Source organism: Megalobrama amblycephala, linkage group LG1, assembly GCF_018812025.1.
Source record: "Megalobrama amblycephala isolate DHTTF-2021 linkage group LG1, ASM1881202v1, whole genome shotgun sequence".
NCBI classification, from domain to species: Eukaryota; Metazoa; Chordata; class Actinopteri; order Cypriniformes; family Xenocyprididae; genus Megalobrama; species Megalobrama amblycephala.
In genome coordinates, this window is record NC_063044.1 from 29,411,926 (window position 1) to 29,424,217 (window position 12,292).

Sequence of the window (12,292 nt, forward strand, 5' to 3'; positions counted from 1 at the left end):
ATAGTTGGACGGATAGATAGATAGATAGATAGATAGATAGATAGATAGATAGATAGTTGGACGGACAGATAGATAGATAGATAGATAGATAGATAGTTGGATGGAAGGATGGATGGATGGACGGACGGATAGATAGATAGATAGATAGATAGATAGATAGATAGATAGATAGATAGATAGATATTTGGACGGACGATAGATAGATAGATAGATAGATAGATAGATAGATAGTTGGACGGACAGATAGATAGATAGATAGATAGATAGATAGATAGATAGATAGACGGACGGACGGACAGATAGATAGATAGATAGATAGTTGGACAGACAGATAGATAGATGGACGGACGATAGATAGATAGATAGTTGGATGGAAGGATGGATGGATGGAAGGATGGATGGATGGACGGATAGATAGATAGATAGATAGATAGATAGATAGATAGATAGATAGATAGATAGACGGACGGACGGACGGACGGACGGACAGATAGATAGATAGTTGGACAGACAGATAGATAGATGGACGGACGATAGATAGATAGATAGTTGGATGGAAGGATGGATGGATGGACGGACGGATAGATAGATAGATAGATAGATAGATAGATAGTTGGACGGACAGATAGATAGATAGATAGATAGATAGTTGGACGGATAGATAGATAGATAGATAGATAGATAGATAGTTGGACGGATAGATAGATAGATAGATAGATAGATAGATAGATAGATAGATAGATAGATAGATAGTTGGATGGATGGAAGGATGGATGGACGGACGGACGGATAGATAGATAGATAGATAGATAGTTGGATGGACAGATAGATAGATAGATAGATAGATAGTTGGATGGACAGATAGATAGATAGATAGATAGATAGATAGATAGATAGATATTTGGACGGACGATAGATAGATAGATAGATAGATAGATAGATAGATAGATAGATAGATAGATAGATAGATAGTTGGACGGACAGATAGATAGATAGATAGATAGATAGATAGATAGATAGATAGATAGATAGATAGATAGATAGATAGATAGATAGATAGATAGAAAACGCAGTGCAAGACTCTGAACAATTATAATATTTGAGACTTTATGTCATGAAATGAATAATATATAGCTACTAAAAGTATTTTTGAGCGGATGCGTTTTATTTAAATATTTAATCACACAACTTTTATTGTTCTGTTATTAGTGTTTAAACGACACCGATCAAATGGCAAACGGAAGGGAGCAGAGCAGAGCGGTTTTAAGTGATCTTTCACACGTGTGACAGCAGCGCTCGCTGTCCTCACGTCCTGTGCGTCCTCCGCGCGCATGACGTCATCGACGTCTCGAGCTGTTTGTTCTGGATTGTGGGAGAGAAAGAGCCCGCGCGCCCTCACAACAAAATAAAGGAGGTAAATAAACAAGAAGCCTTTACACTTATGCAAAGCGATTATTTCTTATTAACGGTCCCGGCATGTGCTGCGTCGATTCGTGTAACGGTCAAGCGCGCTAATCAGCGCTGAAATGATTGTCTGGTGCGCGCGGTGAAAGCGGCCTGTGTGTCGCCGAGTGCTAACGCTAGCTGCTAGGAAAGACAACCTCGTTCATGATAACGGGTCGGTCTGGATATTATTTCGCTCTTGGCTCGTTGTATTTGTGTTTTAGTGCTGAATTTCTTCATCTACATCGCGTGTGCGTCAGAGAAAGCGAGTAATGTAGGGCCCTGAGGTTGTTTATTAGCATTAGGCCGTTTGCTGTTCAGTGCTAGCACAGCATCGCATCCCTGCTCTGCGCAGCTTCGCAAAAATCTCACGTTTCCCTGTGCGGGAATGCTTGTGGATTTGACGTAGAATTGTACGAGAATGTGCGTACAGTAACGCACGGTCAGATTAATTAACTCGGGTTCATGTGATCTACGCTCGTTTCAAGCGTCTGACATTGACAGATGTGCATTAATGTGGGCCGTGGTTCTTTCACGCTTTTGGTCTGGGGCGAGAGAGTGTGTTTTGATCGTGCGCACACACACACATTGGATTACGTGCACGACGCCGGACGAGTCCGTGTCACACACCGCTAGCATTGATAGCGGGTCGGAGGAAATGTATGGCTCGTTATCATTCTCTTAAGGCCTATTACAGTGTCCCAACCTCATTAAATCTCCCTATTAAATGTTTTGACTCCACATGAGCTCGTTGGATGTTAATATAGTGGTATAGCCTCGGTGTTTAGCGACTTTGCGTGTAAGGACTCATCCGAGCTGCCCGCTGTCGCCATTTTGTATTGCTCCTCCGAGTAACGGAGAAACGCACAACGCTTGTTATTATGAAAATGTGAGCAAGTCAATAGTCATATTTGATTTCTATCTTTCCGTGGTTAGTAGCATTGCTATTCATTACATTAAAGTGTGTTTTGTTGAGAACTGTGTCAGTTTAGAGTAGCGTTGACAGTAGCGTTATTAGCCTCGCAGCGCTTTCGGTTTGCTCTCAGTCTCAGATTTCCTCCAAAGAATCCTCTGATTTTGTCGTAGAAAACATTGGATTTATCATTATGGAGCGGTTTAGATATTCGGAACATTAAATGCAGTCAGTAAACCTAGTTAGTTAAACACTTAAAGTTGTGTGAGGAGCAAATCTTTGCAGTGTGTTATCTGACATCATATCTCTGTGATTGACAGCTGATGAATACCTGACAGGTTTCCTTGCCTGATTTGCTTTTGGGGGTAATTATATAATTATATAGATTATATAATTATATATATATATATATATATATATATATATATATATATATATATATATATATATTTTTTTGTTTGTTTTTTTTTTGTTTTTTTTAATTAAGTGCTTTGGTAATCTTTAATTGAAATAACTTGCAACTATATCTTCCTTCCAAAACGCGTTATCAGAAAAGCGCTAATTAAACGTGTGTTTTAGTCACTGATTTTGGCCCGAAACTGAATATAGCTGTTTGTTTGAAAATTTTTGGTAGCCAAAATATCGATGCATCCCCAGTTATTAGAGAATTAGTTTTTCTTAGGATATCACATGGCCGAACCTTTGTTTATTTTTGCCTTGCCAAATTCTGACACAATTTTAAACAAAAGTTATTTTTGTTATTTTGTGATTAAAAATAAGAACAAGGCAAACAACAAAAGGACAAGTATATAAATTAAAGTGCGCATTAAGTTTTTCAGGTATGTTTAGTATTCAGGTACAAAATGCTACAGAATACTTGTATTATTACATATAATAAATATTTATGTGAATACTTGCCAAGACACACATTTTGATACAAGTTGTGTATTTAACCATTCAGACGTGAGACTTTTTGCATTAAAGGTGATAAAGAGGATCTTTTCGTCGACTGAGAAACCAAAGACTGTTACTTAGTTTTTGAAATGAAGAACAACCCCCCTTCCTTTCGAGGGAACGCCTCCCAAAATTCGTGCACGAGTATTGGAACACGAGTGTTTGTTTACCACCGGCATTCGCTGTGTCGTGTTTGTGGATTCATTATGTCGGACTCACCGCAGGTAACTCATCTGCAGTTGTTACTCCTGTCTCCGGACAAAAACATTGTATGTGGCGCCTGTGGAGTGTGGAAAGTTACTGGAGAGCGCAGCCGTGCTCGTCTCTCACAAGGAACGTCATGGCAGTGATTGACAAGCCAGAGGGCCAATCGTTTACGCGATGATCGTGTAAACGATTGGCTGATGTTTTTAAGGCCCTACCTCGTGCACAGATGATGTATATTAATATTATTCCTTTCAGTGCACCTAATAAATAGTCTTTTATCAGTTAGTAAAGACAGTTTCAAGTAATATTGCAAAAATGTATAAAACAAAACATCCTCTTTAGCACCTTTAAGGCTGATTTATACTTCTGCGTCGAGTGTACACCGTAGCTACGGCGTAGGCTGTTTGTACCACGCGTAGCCTACGACGTAGCCCGACGTGCACCTCTTAAAAAATGTAACAATGCGTCAATTCTACGCAGACTGCAAGTGCTGTGATTGGTCTGCTAGAACCCCTCCCACTGCGTAATCTTCACTGTGTAAATTAAATCTACATTTATACTTATTAAAGTTACAAAAGTGATTCAGTCAAGAGCATTGAGATTGTCTGAATAAAATTAAATGACTGTGATTAAAATTAATGAAACTGGCAGCAGCAGGTTTATTAGGCTGCTGTCACTTTAAGACCGAATGCACTGATCTAATATAGCCTACTGATACACATGCACTTTCTTTATCAACTGTTTACGTTCACTTAAGACATAAACGACTGTTTACAAGGATAATCACAAAGACCGGCATTTTGGCACATACAAGTGAGTGTATTTGACTGTTCAAGCCCAATAAGGCACCAAAAACAACTCAGTTCAAGACTCACACGCTATCTGAGCAGCGTCTCTCACAGCACTCAGAAACACTCTCTCAGACAGCGTGCGCATATAACGAAAGTCCTCTTTCACTTCTTATTGCTGTTGAACGATTTAAAATCACTTGTTTTTAAACCGCAAGATGAGTCCATCACGTGAGCGCAATACCATAGTCCAAAACCTCCACCGGTTGACCAGTTTCTGTCTGTCAATTGTGTGCACTGTGTATATGTGTAAATGCCCTACTTGCGTTTTGGATGTTACTCCATACCATATTGAGTTTTTGTTTGTGGCTTATTGTGCTTTTTTGTTTGTTTGTTTTTTTTAGCATCAAAAACATCCCAGGACTCAACGTTAAGGGTTTATTTGGTCAAGCGGTGGATCAGATTTCTACTTGACCAGCCAAAGTTTCCGCATAGTTACTTCAAATAATTAACATTTTTTCGGATTATGTAATAATAACATAATTAAGTTGCTCCCGATCACAATACAAATTACATTCAAAACAGTTCAATGAACACAATTTAAACTAATAATGATTTTATTGTGCAAAACATCAAATGAATTGTAGGCTACTAGATGTTTTACACAAACTAAAGCACTGATATGCAACTGGCACAGATGCCATGGACACATACACACGAAATTGTTAAAATAATATTTGTCTCTGCAAATATTTTCGTAAACAGTCGGTTGTGACTTAAGTGAATGCAGAGAGTTGAGAAAGTAATCGGATGTGTATCATAATTGGATCCATGCGTGGGGTCTTAAAGTGACTGCAGCTTATAAATACCTGCTGTTTTCTGTCATTGATGTTAATCAAACAACAAAACACAGCTTTAACAAAGATATTAATCTATATAAAATTTATACATAGTGTTATTTTACATTTATCTACCTGAAATTAATACTACAGTTAGACCTTTGTTTGTTTGTAATTTTGTTATTGTTTTTATTTATGCTTGTAATTAGTGTGGTTTGTTCTTTTTACTGACCACATGCCTTTAATAAACTTTATTAGTTAGGTTAGTAGTTTTTGCTGTGGTATGAGAGTACTTAAAGTGAGATTTAAATGGAAAGCAAAGTTACCCCCAATTGTTTTTTGTTTTTTTTGCTGATCCAAAAAAATGATCCGATCTGTGACTCAAAAACTGTAATATGATCCGAACTGTGAGTTTTGTGATCTGTTGAACCACTAGCTTATGTCACATAAAGAGAATTGACGTGCTAGATCTAAATGCCGGGCTCGACAGGACTGCCCGATGGACAAGAGTTGACAGAACTTTCACCGTCCCGATCGGGCCAGTGCTCCTTCGCCATGAAAGTTTATTTTTTGCACATGTTTTTAAGCAAGAAGACGCGTGTCCAGTCAGACGTGGTTTTCTGTCAGATAAATTATGCCAAAATGGCCGTCTTGGAGAGTATCTTAGTAAACTTAGTCGGTTATCTTAAGCACAAGAAAACGCATCAGTATATCTGTGCATTGTGTCTTAAAGTGACAGCAGCCTAATATTCCTGCTGCTGTCTGTGTTTTTAATGTTAATCAAACAAAAGACTCACTGCAAAAAGTCACTCACTGCAGTCTTGACTTAACTTTAATAAGACTAATCTATATTTAAAGGGTTAGTTCACCCAAAAATGTAAATTCTGTCATTTATTACTCACCCTCATGCCGTTTCACACCTGTAAGACGTTTGTTCATCTTCAGAACACAAATTAAGATATTTTAGTTGAAATCCGATGGCTCAATGAGGCCTTCATAGGGAGCAATGACATTTCCTCTCTCAAGATCCATTAATGTACTAAAAACATATTTAAATCAGTTCATGTGAGTACAGTGGTTCAATATTAATATTATAAAGCCAAGAGAATATTTTTGGTGCGCCAAAAAATAACAAAATAACCACTTATTTAGTGATGGCCGATTTCAAAACACTGCTTCAGGAAGCATCGGAGCATTATGAATCAGAAAAATTAGAAAAATATTTTTGTATACCTGATGTAGGAGATTTGGTGCGGGTCGGGTCGCGGTTTTTATGTCAAATGGGTCGGGTCGGGTGCGGGCTAAAATGAGTGTTTCTGTCGGATATCGGGTCGGGTATGCTGTTACTAACTGCGGGTACGGGGCAGGTGCGGGTTTATCAAACAGGACCCGTGCAGGACTCTGGCCTGAGCCCCGCTTTTGCCTCCGATATGGAGAGCAGATAAGATGACAAAGGCAGCACAATCGGCAAAATGTTGGTGACATTTATTTAAACAATGGGCAAACGACAAAAATTATCGAGGTCATGTCGATATAACGTGTGATAAGTCGATATATTGATTATCAAAACAGGCCTAGTTGGAGCCAAAGTCTGCTGTGGCCCTCCAAGAACTGAGTCCGAGACCATTGTTTTAGATTTATTTCTTTATCTTAGGGCTGCCACTAACGACTATTTTTATATTGATTAACCTATCGACTAATTTATCGAATAATTGATTAATCTAAATGAACTAATTTCCAACAAAAATCAAAAAATGTTATTGGAAAAGAACATTTTATTTAACTTGCAACTTTGGCAATCAGTAGTGTACCATAAAGTATAAATTTGATAATCATGTTCAGGACACTTATCAGTAAGAGCTGCAGCCGTTCACGTCGCGTCTAAAAATGTGTGGAAAGCACGACCGCGCTGCTTTCGCCTTTCCAAAGCGCTTGCGATCCCATGGCGCCTGTTATTGCTATGCAACCATGAACTGCGCTCTCTTTGATGAAGTTTCAGCAAATGATTAGCTATACTACTAGGTATATTTATGGAGAGGAGAAATAAAAACCCACCCTGTACAGCTGTGATCAGCTGTTCGGCTGAGCATTCAAAGCTGATCGGTTGGTTCTTGTCACATGAGCTGCGGTTGCTCACGTCGCTTCTATAGTGCTTTACCTTTACCGGCGGCCCATCATCCTGAACAGCCCCTAACTGTTATGTTTCCTCTTCAGATGTTCATGCATCGAGCTTGTGCTGCTGTGGCATGCCAACGAAACCAGAGAGTACAAACCACCTATTTATCATCAGCTAATCTGAAGTACTTCAGACCCCTCGGCCTTTGAAAACTTTTGCTAACAAACTCATTTGACATCGCACTCGACTCCGCTACACCCGTCATCCTTAGAAACTTTGACGTGAGGCGTGTAACGTTAGCTCACACTAGTGGTGTGGAGGAAACGGTTCTTATTTTAGTCAAAGCTTGAAAACGACATTTAAAAGGTAAAATAATATGAAATGATCAGTCGATTAAAAAATATTAAAGTCGACTAAATATCAGCGTCGACGCAGTCGATTATATCGACCAATCACGGCAGGCCTACTTTATCTCTGAAACATGTTCATTACATTGTGCTGGTCTGTGAGAATCCTGAAACACTTTGGAAGAAATTTTAAACAAAGTTAAACCAAATAAAGTTTGAGTTCAGCAAAAATAGATTTTAAAAACCTGATATGTCATTTTTCTTACCACAGAAGCTGGCGTTGCGTTAAAAACACACAAACTCTATTTAAAGAATCAAAACATCAAGGGGAGAAATGACAAGTTAAAGCAGCGTTGCATTGTTATGGATTGCTTTTTGTGATCAGCCAAATGTGAGGCCACCTATGAATGAACCGAGTGTGAACCTGACAAACCACCCCATCATAAACTGTCTTTCTTGGCTTCTGCGTGGCATCCGCTGTGAACATGAGACACATCCGTCTAGATAACGTTACATTTCTTAGGAGAGTTTAGTGATGTAATGGGTTTAATTGACTTACTTGTTCATCTTTAGTATTATTAACAGGGACCGTGACCTTTCATGCCTTTCATGCTCTGACTCTGTACATCGCCCTCAGGCAGCCTAAAGTGCACAGAGATAGCAGGGCAAAGGTGCTGGGGTTACACATTAGATGTGTCTTTTTAATGTACGGATGACTCTAGGTCAGTGTTTTCAGCTTGGTCATAACTTCACAGTGATCTTGTAGAGCTGTTGTATGGTGAAACTCTTCTATGTATGTGCATGTCTGGTTGTTTTCCCTCCTCACAGTTTTTGTTGTCATAGCAACTCCTTCATTGGCCTCATTTAGGATGTGACCTCTGAATGAGGGGAGCAGGAATGAATGGGTTGGAGAAGAGATAAACAGAAATTTTCTTTTCTATCTGTATCTGTGCTTCTTTCTAGTAATTTATGATTCATGGTAATATCTGGAGTACTGTTCTTTGTGTTGTACATCAGAAATGCCAAATTATCCTGTATTGCATTATGGTTACAAATCCGTGTGTGGGAGGTTGTGGTTGTAACAGTGTTATTTTAGTATCACTGAGATACTATTACAGTTTTTGTTTTATCTGTAGGGATTGGTATCGAGAACCGCTTCCAAATTTTCAAGAACCGGAGTTTAGATTAGAAACGCACATTTTGAATTCCCCTTATCGGTTCCTGTGTGTGCATTTTAATGTGATTTAAACCATTCAAGTGCAAAAGACTCGCGCACTGTTTTCTGTGCTGCACACACATTCAAAGCACGCTCACAGGAAAAAGTGATTTTAATGTGATTTTTTTTTTTTTTTTTTCGGTTTCAGAATTAGGTGTGGCAAAATGGCTCGATAGCGCCACCTACAAAATTTAAATTAAGTGCCCTTCGTGCTACGTTTCACGTACAGTTATGAAATTCGGTAGACAGATGTAACAGCCCAATACCTACAAAAGATTCCCTGGGTTCAAAGTCTGAAAACCTAACAGGAAGTGAGGTATTTTGAATTTTCTCTGCAAAATTTTGGCAGTTTTTGCCATTTCCACATGTTGTACTTTAACAAACTCCTCCTAGAGCTTTAATCAGATCAACATCATATTTGGTCAGTCTAATCTAATCTTGAGACGTTAAATTGTGAAGATCTAGAGTTTTCGTTGAAGGACGTGTCCATGGCGGCCTGACAAAACTAGTAAGTGTTTTTAGCCTATTGATGTTTGTTCCTGATATTCAGCTACATTGAAAGGTTTTGCAATAGGCCTACCAAATTTTGATTTATTTATATATATTTTTTTATAAACCTTATTGGAATCGATAAGCAGAATTGTTCAAATTCAAACGATACCCAACCCTATTCCTTACCGCTACTTTTTATTAATAATTTTATTGGAATCGGAACTGGAACCGAAAATGTCTTATGATTCCCAACCCTATTTATTTATTTATTTATTTTAAAGGGGGGGGGGGGGGGTAACATACACAGTTTATACCAATCTCATGTTAATCTTGAGTACCTATAGAGTAGTATTAACGATTGAGTACTTGCGCGCTCTAGTATATCATCCTTCATATTTCCGAAAAGTCTTTAGTTTTATCATATTTATAAAAGATAGATACGCTGTACCGAATCTTTCCGAAAAAAGCCGAGCTCCTGGCTTTTTTCCGAGTGATTTAGGGGAAAAGCCCCACAGAAGAGCCCTTTGAGAAGCACTGCCATAGATAAATGGAATAGCCTCTGCACAGACAATAATGAAATTATTTTAATTAAAGCATGATGATGAAAAAATACGATAAAATAAAAGTGCTAGTAATTATTAGTAATGTATCAATGTTTTTGAAAAAGAAACATCTAAAATTAATATTTCTATTTCATATAACAGCATTGCTGTTTAAGCTGCGTGCGCTGAATGAATGGCGGAAAACTGAAGCGTTTTGTTAGCGGGTTAATTAACTCAACCACACGCATCCTTTATGAGATTAATCAGATATTTATGCCACATAAAACATTAGAGGTGTGACAAAACGGTTAGCTCACGAGACGAGACATGATATTGAGTTCACGAGAACGAGGCGATTTTTACAGTGTTTTTAAGAAATCCTCAATGATGAAATACATGACTAGAAAAATAGTCTGCAGGTGTTTGAAATGTTTTAACTAATCATCTTTTAATGTCATTTCAGTTCTACTATATAATAATTCACTATGAATTATCATATGCAGTAAAAGACAACAATACTCAAGCAGTGTAAAAGGTTTTACCACAAACTCAACTGACTGACTTCTCTCCTGTGTGGTTTCACATGAGAACTTTTGACCTCCTAACTGAACTCCTTTCCACAAATTGATCAAAGAAATAAAAACAGTATAAATAAAAATGAATGTTTTCTCTTAGTCTTATTAAGTACAAACAATAAGTGCAACCATAATCAAAATAGTCTATCAATATTCAAAGTGCAAATAGAGACCAAATTTTTCTTCAAGCATGATACAGAGCTGAGAGATGCTTACAACTACACAGCCCAGCCAAAGTTTTTCCTGGCTCAAAATGAGGCGGAGGTAGTAAAATCCTGATCACGGCAGAAAAAAAAAACACTTTTACACTTGGAATAGAACTTATTTTAACCAGATTGTTAATGAGAATGCTACTTGAATCATATTGTACTTACGTTTTTAAGTTGACTAGTTAAACATTAAAGAAATCAAAATCGTGAATCGGTCAATCATTCTGAAAATCATTATCCCTGTCTCGGAGCACGCACACGGGAGGTCACCTAGGGAACGGGCGCTTTTGCATCGTAAGTGTACGCTGATTGGCCAAATGCACATGAAGCACCAGCACCTGCCATTTTTTAAAAAAAAGCTGTACACACACAGATTATAGCCTACATATTTACTCCACATACTAAACTCTGCTAACATGGAAAACAGTGATAAATGGACCTCTCAACCTTTACACTGAGAAAATCTAATGCAACTTTGGACCAAGCAAAACATGATTATGTACTTCTGCTAAGCTAGTGACATCAACCACATGGCAAATGTAAATACTTTTTCATATACGGTCTCCTTTCTTATGTATAACAGTTCTCACTAATAACGTATTAGACAGGATTGTTAAATAGCTTTTAAACTAATGGAGAATAGGATTGCTGTGTGCTTGGCATTCTCAGACCTGTCAAAATAAAAGTCTGCGCGCTGTCAAAATAAGTCGCAACAACAAGCGCAGCTTACGTCACTTCAGAGTTTCTACTGGCGGTGCAAATGTAACCAGGAAAACGGCATGGGGAATTATTCGTTTTTAGGGGAACCACCCTGATGCCTACTAAGTTCCTATAACTACCTGGTGCGAAAGCCCCTAGTGGCTTAATATGCTTTTAATAACACTGTTTAATATCAAGCACATCCCACAGTTTAGCAACTGTAGACTGCATTTTACAACACTCACTTATTTGGCTGATTTGGATGTCAAGTTTGAGCTTTTAGGGAGGGACGAAAGTGCACCACAGTGAAGGAAAGGAAGGTGAAGAAAGTCAAACCTGTTTGACTTTCTTTTGAGTAACATGATCATAAAAGAGCATATTTTGAAAAAATGTTTTTTTGCAACTTTCTTCAGAATATCTCCTTTTGTGTTTTGCTTCAAAAACGTACGACATGAGTTTGAGTAAACTGACAATTTTCTAGATGTCAGTGAAGACAACTAACCCTTTAACCCAAATCAGTTTCATTAGTTGATTATCCATTCAGGTGAGCCACCAACTAGTCAATTTTGAAAATGTAGTTTCATACTTTCATAATGAGTGATATCAGTTTTATTTATCAAAGGCATCAGAGAAGCTGCAGCCAGTTTGATTTTGCGTTTCAGCGAGTGAGAGTTTGAGGTGAAGAGTGCTTACTGTGTGAGTGTGCTGCTGTTAAATGAGTGGAGACTTCAAACAAGTCACTCATCCCTGTCTCTCTCTGTGTCTACAGTACCGTGTGATCAGCGTAGCCTGCGTCTGAGCTGGTGACTTCTCTCTGGACCGCGTGAAAGCAGCTCTTCTGCTGAGTGCTCTTGGAGAAGATGTGTGCGCTCAGATAAGAGACTCTTCACACGAGAGACAAAAATGTGAGTCAATAACCTGACAGCTTTCCTGTCATAATTTCTGCCGGGAA

The 12,292-nt window shown here is 38.3% G+C and overlaps 1 protein-coding gene across 1 annotated transcript in view; it reads left to right on the forward strand.

Moving 5' to 3' along the window:
- The first annotated feature begins 1,258 nt into the window (after positions 1-1,258).
- The window catches only part of brd4 (bromodomain containing 4), a 65,818-nt gene continuing 54,784 nt past the window's right edge, over positions 1,259-12,292 (forward strand). The window contains exons 1-2 of the mRNA XM_048188555.1: positions 1,259-1,414; positions 12,110-12,245. The gene's annotated coding sequence lies outside the window, so the exon portion shown is untranslated. The remainder of the gene's footprint in view (positions 1,415-12,109; positions 12,246-12,292) is intronic.